Below are 11597 nucleotides of genomic sequence, written 5' to 3'. Positions count from 1 at the left end.
TATGAAGGGAGCAAGCATATCCTGCTTCTTTGAAAAGCTATCACTAGTGTCAAACTTATCTCTTGAATGGAGGAAGTCTCCATGGTACTGATGTTTCACAAAGCACCTGAAAGTTCAATCTAAACTTATAAATAAATGACACCGCATTTTATGGCATTTAAACTTTTGAGTGGCCTACAGATATATACTCATATGGCAACATTTTCAAAATAATTTTGTTAATGGTTATCCATCAGATACCATGGGGGAAATGTCACAAATTGAAAGAATACAATTTATAAGTGTCTCATAACTTCCAAAATCTGGCAGAGTACCTTTCAGACAAACGGAGCTCAATAAACGTGGTTGATTATAATAACAATATAATTGTAAAATATTTTTTCTACCCTGTTCTTCCAAGGTCAAAGAGTGTTTTAGCTACATTACATAAATATATAAGATTATTTAAGTCAATTATTCCCCCTGCTGCTGCTGTTGACAGTATGAATACAAAAGGTAGAAGGTACATAAGGGATTTAGTTATCTGGGACAATTGAACAGAATGTCATCATTTATTTCACTCATTCAATCATACCTATATGGCCTATTCATTCAAGCAACAAAGCCATAGCCAAGATATCACTGTTCACCAGTGTTTATCTAAACTGTAGACTTCTACAAAAGGAGGAAAAAAAATTATGGTGTGTGAGTGAGATTAGAATACTAGAGTGGTTTCTTTGGACACTCCTCTGTCTCCATTTAGCTCCAATATCTGATGAGATCTCTGGATCTCTAAAATTGACAATGTTTTTGCTAGTGACATCACTTCCTAAATTCTACCTTCTGTCTTAAAATTCCCTTTCCATTCTTCCCTCTATCTCTCCCTGAGTCCCCATTGAATTTAATATATAACAAATTCTTAGTACTGATGTACTCAAATTACCTTTTCTGGTTTCAAATATATTTATATTTGAAGGTTCATGAGATGCTTGGTCCAGCCATCCTTTCCTCCATGTTTTATGGCCTTATTTTAGGTAGACCTTAATTATTAAAAATAGCAAGTGCTTATCCCTTCTTGGTCACTTATTCTTAGTGTACTCCTCTGGACCCTGTTTCTTTACATTCTTAAAACCAACAAAATGAAACTACCCTGAGACTTATACACATACATACAGACTTACACACATACATTTATCCATATATGTGCCTGCATATGTGTGTATATGTATATCTATCTGTGTGTATACACATGTATCTTTAATTCCCTCTGTTACTCTACAAGACAATGGAATTCTGAAGCAATTTGTATATCTGAATTTGAGGTTGAATTTGAACTCAAGGCTTCCTATCTCCATGCTTAGCATAATATCACGGATATGAGAGGTGCTAGGGATCTTGAATGGATAAGAATTGATAGTTAATGGCATAAAGGAGGTGAGGGAGAGACCTAAGAGGGCTAAGGTTATAGGGTATCTGATGATTTTTTATTAGAGTAATGACATGATTGGAATTATGTAATTGAAATATTTATTGTATATGACAAGGCTTTATATTTGGATGATGTAGCAAAAGAGGCAACCACTGATGCCATCCTGTCATGATATCCCTCTCCTCCATATCTATATTAGTGTGAAGCAATCCTCACTTGCCAATTTTGTATATCTTTCAAGTTTGGAACAGTAAAAACAAAATAAAGCAATGCAACATGACTATACTCACAAATGTCCCCTGTACCAACAAGCAACTTATCAAGTTGAACACATTTGTTAGGCAATGATGGGCAGAATATAGCACATCTCTATTTGCATGTCTGCTTGTAGACATGCCACTTATATATTTCTTTTTTATGAATAAAAGAAGAATGTTATGTTTTTATGACCTGTCACCCTCTCAGATGAATATTTAATGACAATGAATCTCTTCCAGTGTTAGGAGTTTTATTCCATTAAAAGATCTTCAGAAATTATATGACAATAGTAAAATACTAGGGAAAACTGATATAAACCATGTGAAGGGTCAGCAAGCTCACAGTGGAGATAAAATTGGATTAAATTCAGAAAACATTATTAAATGTATATTATGTGCAAGGCATTGGGGATACAAAGGAAAACACAAAATGGTCCATGACCTCAAGGAGCTTTCTTTTGACTTCATTCTAGTGGAGGATACACTATACATATATGTAGATAAACTCATAAAATAATTTGAGACAGGAGAAAGCACTGACAACTTAAGGAAGGAGAAGGAAGATGCCCTAGGAGTGCCCACCTAGGAAGAAGCATTAGAGGTGAGACAGGAAATAAGAGAAGAATTCTAAGAGCCAGAAGTAAGAAATGAGTTTATTTTAAGCATAGAAAACAGCCTTGTGGCAGCACAGAGACAGAAGGTGGAATGTCAACTTTTGGGAAAAGCTAATAGGCTGGTTCGGTGGAAACACAGGCCAGGATTATTTTATCATAGGACCAATAGGGTATCTGAAGATTTTTTATTAGAGTAACGACACGATTGGAACTATGTAATTGAAATATTTATTTGGCAGTTGTGTGGAAGATGGATTGGAGAAAGGAAAGACTAGTAGGAGTGAAATGAATTAGGAATATATTGTAAGAGTCTAGGCAAGATATAATGAAGACTTGAAGAAAAATGGTAGCCACTTGAGTGGTTAAAAGGAAGGATAGAAACAAGAATTTATTAATTATCTTACTATATGCCAGACGCTATGCAAAGTGTTTTATCTCACTTGTTCCTCATAATAACCCTCAGAATAATGTGCTATTATTATCTCTATTTTATAGGATAGGAAGCTAGGACAAATAGAGGTTAAATGGTTTACTTGGGGTCACATAGTGATTCTCTGAGGTTGAATTTGAACTCAGGGCTTCCTATCTCCATGCCTAGCACAATATCCACTAGGAGACAGATATAAGAGGTGCTAGGATTATCTTGAATGGATAAGAATTAATAGTTAATGGCATAAAGGAGGTGAGGGAGAGACCTAAGAGGGCTAAGGATGATACAAACATTGTAAAGATTGGTAGAAAAGTTGGTATAAAGACCTTTAGTTCTGATGACCTCTTAATTATCTTCACTTCAAAATTTTTGGAATAATGGCATCTGTGGTATTTTGTCTATTTTTTATTTCCCATTCCCTTTGAAATAAAATGTGAGAAGAGCTCAACTCTAACATGAAATCCAAAAAAAAAGAAGCTGGAAAAATTCACAAACAAAAACAAAAAAGAACCTGACCATAAAAATCTTCTATTGTGACAGGGAAGCTCAAAACACAAAAGAAGGAAATGACTTAAAATAACAACAATAGAGCCTTGTGAGAAAATTGTGAAAAAAATTAAAAGCCTGCTAAAAGAGGCACAAAAATATGAAGGAAAATATTTCCTTAAACATCAGAACTTGTCAAATGACAAAATAAATGCAGAACCTCATTGAGAAAACTAACTTATTAAAAATTAAAATTGATCAAGTGAAGCTAATGACCAATGAGACATCAAAAACAACAAAATAAAGTCAAAAGACTTAAAAAAGAAGGAATTGGAAAATATTTGAAAAAATCTGAAAATATAGGAAAAACAACTTAACCTTGAAAATAGATTGAGGAGAGACAATTTGAGAGTTGTTAGACTACCTGAAAGTTATAAGAAAGGATCTATATATTATATTTCAAGAAATTATAAAAGAAAACTACCCAGGTATCTTAGAACTGGAAGGTAATACAGAGATTGAAGGTATTCACTTGTCATCACCTGAAAAAAATCCCTAAATGAAGACTCAGGGATATTTAACCAAAATGATAGAAACAGTCTATCAGTTAGTTAAGCATTTGTGAAGCACCTACTACTACATGTCAGATACTGTGGTAAATGCTAGGATACATAGAAATGTAAAAGACAAGAGCTAATAATATAAGGAAGAAGACAATATGTGAACAACTATGTACAAAGAAGTTATATTTAGGATACATAAAAATTAACAGCTAGAAGGCACTGGAATTAAAAAGGGTTGGTAAAAAAAATTCTGTAAAAGATAAGATGAACTTGGAAAAAAAGGAAGCTAGGAAGTTACTGTGAGGAAATAAAGCATTTAAGGAATGGGTGATAGCCAGTGAAAGTACCTGGAGCTGAGAAATGGAGTGTCTTGTGGGGGGTAAGGTATAAGAAAACTTGAAAGGCTAATAATCGTTGTTGTCCTTCATTCTTGGAAAGGACCAAAATAATATCACTATGTTAGAGACAAGTTATAGTGTATCCAGTATGATCAGAGCAATATGGGCTCAGAATTCTTTACAACAGTTTGGGCACAAATAGTCGATGCGAACATTTGCCGTGGATTTTCTAAATTTGGGCATCTTGCATTTTTAAAGCTACTTCAATTCTGCTTTGCTTATAGATCACCACACCTTCTCTGATGAGGGCATGACATGCTGGGTGGCTCTATGCCAGTGTTTCCCATGTCATACAATCAATTCCAAAGTTCTTCAGAGAGACCTTGAAAGTGACCTTGTATAGCTTTTTCTGACCACCATGTGAGTACTTTCCTTGTGTGAGTGCTTCATAAAATCATCTTTTTGGCAAATATATGTTTGGTTTTTGAATAATGTGGCCAAATGGGCGGCCAGGTGGTGCAGTGAGTAAGAGCACCTGGGATCAAACCCGGGCTCAGATACTTAGCACCACACCCAGAAATAACTGGCCATGTAACTTTGAGCAAGTTACTTAATCCCAATTGCTTAAAAAAATAATAATAATAATGTGGCCAACCCATTGTTGTGTTCTCTGCAGTAGAGTTTGAATGCTTGGAAGTTTAGTTTGAGAAAAGACCTCATTTTATGGTGACTTATCCTGCCTTGTGATCTTTAGAATCTTCCTAACACAATTCAAATGGAAATGTTTCAGTTTCCTGGCATGGCACTGGTATACTGTCCAGGTTTCACAGGCATACAACAATGAGGTCAGCACAATGGCTCTGTAGACCTTCAGTTTGGTAGTCGGTCTAATATCTCTTCTCCCCCATACTTTCCTTCAGAGTCTCTCCAACACTGAGCTAGCTCTGGCAATGCATATGTCAACCTCATTATCAACATATACATCCTTGGAAAGTATACTGCAGTGAATTTATCCACATTGTTCAGAACTTCTCCATTTTCTGTAACTGATGCTTCTACATATGGATGGTGTGGTACTGGCTGATGGAGCACCTGTTTTCTTCATGTTAATTATTAGGCCAAAATTATCACAAGAAGCAGAGGATTTATCCATTCTTTGTTGTATCTCAGCTTCAGAGGTTGCATTGAATGCACAATCATCTACTAATGAAAAAATCATGCAGCAAGACTCCCTCCACTTTAGTCTTGCCTTGTGCACTTTGAAAGTTAAAGAATCCACCATCAATGTGGTAGCTAACCTGTGTTCATACTCACTGAAGGCATTTGACAACATGGTTGAAAAATTCATGCTAAAAAGCATGGGAACAAGCACAGTCTTGTTTCATTTCATTGGTGACTGGGAAATCACAAGAGCATCATCCATTATCCAAAATCCGGGCAAGCATGCCATTGTGTAATTGAAGTACAATCTGATGAACTTCTCCAATTACTCAAATTTTGATATAATTTTCCATAAGTCCTCATGACCAATGGTATCAAAGGTTTTGGTGAGATCTACAAACATGTACAGACCTCTGTTATTCTCCTGGCATTTTTCCTGGAGTTGTCAGGCAACAAACATCATATCAATGATTCCTTAGTTCTTTCTGAAGCCTCACTAGTTCTCAGGCAGATGCCCATCTTCCAAAGGGTCCCCATAATCTCTTTCTGACCAATTGTCCAACTCTGTTGCTGTCTGTGGACTGAGAGATACTGAAGAGGCTGTTGTTACTGTTGAAGCTGCCTCCTGGGTCTCCTGGCACTGGCATTGCCATGGGAGTATTGCCATGGCCAGCATTGAACACAACCCTATTGTCCTACTGACCTCCTAATCTGTCTTGGGGTGGAAATTTGTTAGCTCTGCCACTTGAAAATTCAATTTGAGGTGCTATTTTAAAGGGGTTTGGAGGGGAATGTTGGAAGAATTCAGCTGATTTGCTGGCTCTTCACTTCTATCTTGCTCCTACAGAAATCCACTAAATTTCATATTATTGGAAAGTCTAAGCTACAAGAATTATGAGGGTAAGGGCTGCCTCCCATCCTGTTAAAACAAATCATTGATAACCAATTTTAGGGGAAAGGCAAACTAAGCCATTGGCTCATTTTTATATGGTTGAACTGTATGCCCAGTACCCCCCTCCATATTCAGCTTTTTATTGACTACTCTATCCTTATCACCATCTTCATAGTGCCCTTATGTAATCTATTTCTTTTCAAGTACATTCTCTGACCCTTCATTTACCCTAAAAGCTAAATGACTGGTAAAAAGCTTCTCATGTCATCCCTCATAGGAATGAAATCCTGTGGAATCTGGGAGATCACTTGATAGAGAAAGATTTTAAAGGGCATTGGATTCTCTGCATCACTAAATCTGTCCCATTACAGACTATCACTTACTGGGTCTATCTAAATGCAATGCCTACTATGCATAAGAGAAGTATTTTACTTATTCTAAAATGCTTACTCCTTGCTTTGTCACAATTCCCTTTGACAACTGAATAAAATGAATGTTAGAGAGTTTCAAACTAAATAATGCTGTATAATTCAAAAGATGTCTGAAATAGTCTGAATATTTATTATGCACAAATTATTAGCAATGCAAAATGGATATGAGCGCATATTTAAATAAACATGCAACATTATTGCAATGATGCATATTTTTCATCTGATAAATTATAATTTATGCAATGTAGAAATATATTATTGGATATTAAAATATTTCCTTTTAATGGAAATGACACTTGATAATGTGTACAGTTCTAAAAGATGCACTAATTAATATAAGACCAAGAAGGAAGAAAAGTATTTCTTTAAAATTTGCAAAGTACTTGGAAAAGGAATTTGATATATTTAATTATATTTTGATATTTGATACATTTGAATAATTTGTAATTTGATATGTTTAATTATAACTAATTATAAATCATGGATTTTTAAATCAGAATAATAATTGCAATATTACCCTTATTCTGTGACCATCATTCTGTATACTATTCTGTCATGTTGTCAACTGGACAGCAAAAATCCAACAATAAATATATATATATTTTTAATGCATAGTACAGTCATACGTGATCATCTGAATGATTTTGTCAAGGAAATAACTTTTTGGTCATTTTGGAACAATATTTTGCTAGTATACTTCATGTCATAGTAAAAAATATTATAGGCATCCCACAGGTAATAATAACAAAGGCAATCAAAGTAGTTTTAGACACATTGTCAAAATCCTATTTAAGAGATTTCATAGGCACTTACAACTCTAAAGAGCTAGAAGGAAATATCTATTGGATAAGGATAGAGTAGAAACATATAAATGATAATAATTTAACTATTCATAAGAAAATAATATGCTTTACTTCTCTGAACAACTAAAAAATAGCTATGAAATTTCCTGAAACTCATTCTCTCTGTTACTCATAAATGAGAAATCAAGTGGGAATGAGTTTCACTAGATAAAGCAAATAAGGGAGTCAGTCCAAACACCTAAAGATAATACTTAGAAAATCTGATAGATACTTGGAATATGTAATTCATACACACACACACACACACACACACACACAGACTGCATTTTATAAGTAGGTATTTGTCAATTAGCTCATTCAGTTACAAAGTATAACACTTGCATTGTTATGACATTAGTAATGCTGCTTATAACATTTCCATTCACTCTCTACATATCAATATTAATTTTATATATGAAAATACCCATGAGATCTAAGTCAGACAGTATATTTTTAGTGTTCTTATAAGTCTTAGTGTTCCAGGCAATTCTCTAAGACTATAAATTGCAGAAGAGCTGCCCATCTTGTCTGTTCTAGTAAAGGAAGTTGCCTCATGAGGGTTTTCCTATGCTACTAAAATTACAGGTATCAACAAAAGAAAAAAATAAGCATACATTTGTGGCAACTGACATATATTTTGAACATTACTTGGACCCCTTCATAACCTAGCTCCTTCCTAAATTTCCAGTCTTCCTACATATTACTTCCCAATACTCTTCAATCCAGTGATGCTGGTCTCCTGTCTTTTCCACAAACAAGGCACTCTATTTCTTGACATTTTCTCGGGCTATTCCCCCATGTCTGTAATGCTCTCACTGTTCTACTCTAACTACTGATCTCTCTGACTTTCTTTAAGTCCTAAATAAAATTTCATCCTGTACAGGAAGCTTTCCTTAGTCCTTCTTAATTCCAGGGTTTTCCCTCTTCTAATTTTTTCTGGTTTATCATGTATATACAAATACATACATAGAATATATGCATATATGTGTGTGGGCATATATATGTGTGCATATAAATGTATATATGTATGTGTATATGTATATATGTGTGTGTACGTGTGTATATGTGTGTGTATATATACATATATGTGTGTATATATACATATATATGTGTGTGTGTGTGTGTATATATATATATATATATATATATATGTATGTATGTATTGAAAGAGAGAGAGAGAAAGCTTGCTTTGTAGGTATTTCTTTGCATGTTGTCCCCACCATTAGATTGTAAACTCCTTGAGGTCAGACTGTCTTTCGCCTTTTTTGTATCCACAGAGTTTAGCACTTAATAGTAGGTACATAGTAGGCACTTAATAAATGATTATTGATTGGATAATTAAACCCAATTTATACAGTTTATCTTTGTGACTCAAAAAGATAATTGTCCTTTTCCAAAGTAGCAAGCTTCAACAAGAGAAATAAAGGTGCATAAAGAGAAACAGACTTTTTACAGGCATGAGACTCAGGCTGTTTCTGGTTGCACTATTTTGTATGTGAGCAAATGCAGTTGAAAAGACAAGTATCAGACCACCATCCATAAACGTCATTCAATTCATATCTTCCCAATGTGAAAAAGCGTATTTGTCCCCAAAGAGTTGTTTCTAATTCAAAGTTAATTATTTTGTATCCCCAAAGAAAATAGAGGGTGAAAAAAAACAGATAAGTAGATATACCAGTCATTGTGGGGAAAAAATTATTTTTAGTAAGGTTGATTAGAAGGCATATGTAGATTCCAGCCTCTGAAGTTAAAACCTAAATGGCCAAACAAATGAAAACACTTTTCAGGTTGGGAGCAGTCTATTAAAAGGGTGATATAAAGATATATGATGTAGTCATTGTATTAACAGGTAAACTTGGACTACCTCTAAATTTAGGCACAGTGGAGTGTTGAAAAAGAACATTGTATTGAAAGCTAAACACCTTATTTCAAGACTGGGCTTTATTAGCAATGAGCTGTGTGACCTTGGGCAAGTTATTTGACCTCCAAACTTCAGTTTTCCCTCTTAGAAATTGAGATATTGGAATAGAATGGCTCTAAGGTCTTTTCCAGCTCTAACATTCTATGAATTTATAGTAGATTCTGAAAATTCTCATTATACCAACTTCCTTGGAACAATTTTAAAGGACAAGCTTATTGGGGAACTAGTAATAGCTTAATTCATATAAATAGAGGAACTAGAAACACTGAACTGTGGCAAACTTGGGAAATACATGTTGTCTTCTATAACTCCCTAGCTTCCCTGTCTTAATTATTCTTCCTCCTTAAGAACCCATTCCTCATATACTAAATATTGAGTGTTCTTGTACCAGGTTTCCCAGAGCCCCTTGTTGAAGCCATGTATCCAAGTTTACCCTGTCAGAAGGCATTTTAATATTTTAAAAATCCCTTCTTCATTACCTTCAAAATTACCAGTCTGGTAGCTCCTTTCTTTTTCCCAGAAGTCATAGAAAAGACAAAATAATGAACTAATTCACGGTAATGTACCATTGATTAATAACAAATTAACATATCTCTGCTCCAAAAATTCTTGAGTTTTCAAAGAAGGTAACTATGAATGTGTAATGGGAATGCAAATTTGGAAGATCTTCCCTGCCCCTAGGCTAAAGTGCATTTGAAGCCTGGGGTGGGAGGCTTGTTTTTCAGTAGATACTTCTTGATTGGCCAGTGAGTCAATAAGGGTGTTACATTCTCTGAGCCAGGAGAAGGCTATATAAGCCCTAATGTGTAGCTTTGTTTTGGGGGCTCACTTTGAGAAGTGTTCTGTGATTTGATCTGTATTCTAAAAGGCCGTTGTCCAGAGCCCCCCCCCCCCCTCCCCCGGCTTTGAAAAACCCAGATGTTGACTGGGTATGGATGTAATGGTTGGACAGTTTGGAAATCTGTCTACTTGATCTGTTTCTGTCTTGATAATTCTGCCTGTATGCTTTGAAGTTCGGGGTGCTGACCTTTTTCCCCTGAACAAGGTAAACGATATATGTCTGACTGATTAAAGTAAGCTTGTTAACCCATTTTGAGTTGCTTTCCTTTATCAAAGCAGATCCAATAACCTGTATGGGCGGCAAACCCTGAGGACGCTTGGGGTGCTTGCTACTACAGAATGGCAATATTTTAAATGCTCCTTTCCCCAAAATAGGCTTCAAATGGCATAATTCCTTGCTCAGTGACTAATGGGTAAACTTTGGTCAAGGAGAATTTTTTGGAGTTAATTATATAATATCATTTAGTGAAGTGAATGTTAACAGAAATTGAACTTCTAAATTATTTCTGGGGAACATGGCATGCTATCTTTTCAAAATGATTTCAACAACTTTTGTAATATTGCCAATATTATCAACATTTATGACAAATATTTAGAAACAAAAAATATGAGCAATACTTCAAATAAAATCCTAATTTAAAAATTATTTATGTTTCAACAAAAAATAACTATCATATTGTATTATAAATTTCCCTATCCTGGTAATCTACTCTTGTAGCTCATAGGGATATGGAAAATACCTTGAATGCTTCTGAAGACAGAAAGTCTTCACATATGAACTAGGTAGCAGTGGCAAACTTCACTAAGCATGAAGAGTCTCATAACCACATTGGCTATTTGGTGATGATTTTTCTAGCCAAGTCAGCTTAAAACCATCAACAAATCCACAAGAGGATCCTGGACTCTGTAAGTGGGGCAGAAATACAACGTTGAAATTGGAGACACTATTCATGTCATAAAATTTTTATTTTTTCCAACCAGTAAGCATTTTTATTCTCTCTTTCATCACCTTACTTCACCACCACCAACACTAGAAAAAAATAAGAAAAAAACCCAAAGCTGTTATAACTAATATTCAAGCAAACCCCATATTGCCCTTACTGCAAATCTGTGTCTTCTGCATATTTGGTCCATCATCTCACTTTCAGGAGTTGGGGAACATTCATTTCTTGTCCTTGGGAATCATGGTAGGTCATTGAATTGATCAGAGTTCTAAGGAGGAGGAGGAGGAGGAGGAGGAGAAAGAAGAAGAAGAAGAAGAAGAAGAAGAAGAAGAAGAAGAAGAAGAAGAAGAAGAAGAAGAAGAAGAAGAAGAAGAAGAAGAAGAAGAAGAAGAAGAAGTAGGAGAAGAAGAAGAATCCATTCTATAACCTTCCTGATAAATGTACCTCTGTCCTCTTTTTTTGAAACTTCC

This window comes from Petaurus breviceps, unplaced genomic scaffold, assembly GCF_028583685.1.
Source record: "Petaurus breviceps papuanus isolate PSGF00001 unplaced genomic scaffold, PetGlider_PUasm1.0 38, whole genome shotgun sequence".
Taxonomy (NCBI): Eukaryota; Metazoa; Chordata; class Mammalia; order Diprotodontia; family Petauridae; genus Petaurus; species Petaurus breviceps.
The sequence above is the reverse complement of the archived record's forward strand: the minus strand, read 5'-3'. Positions refer to the sequence as shown.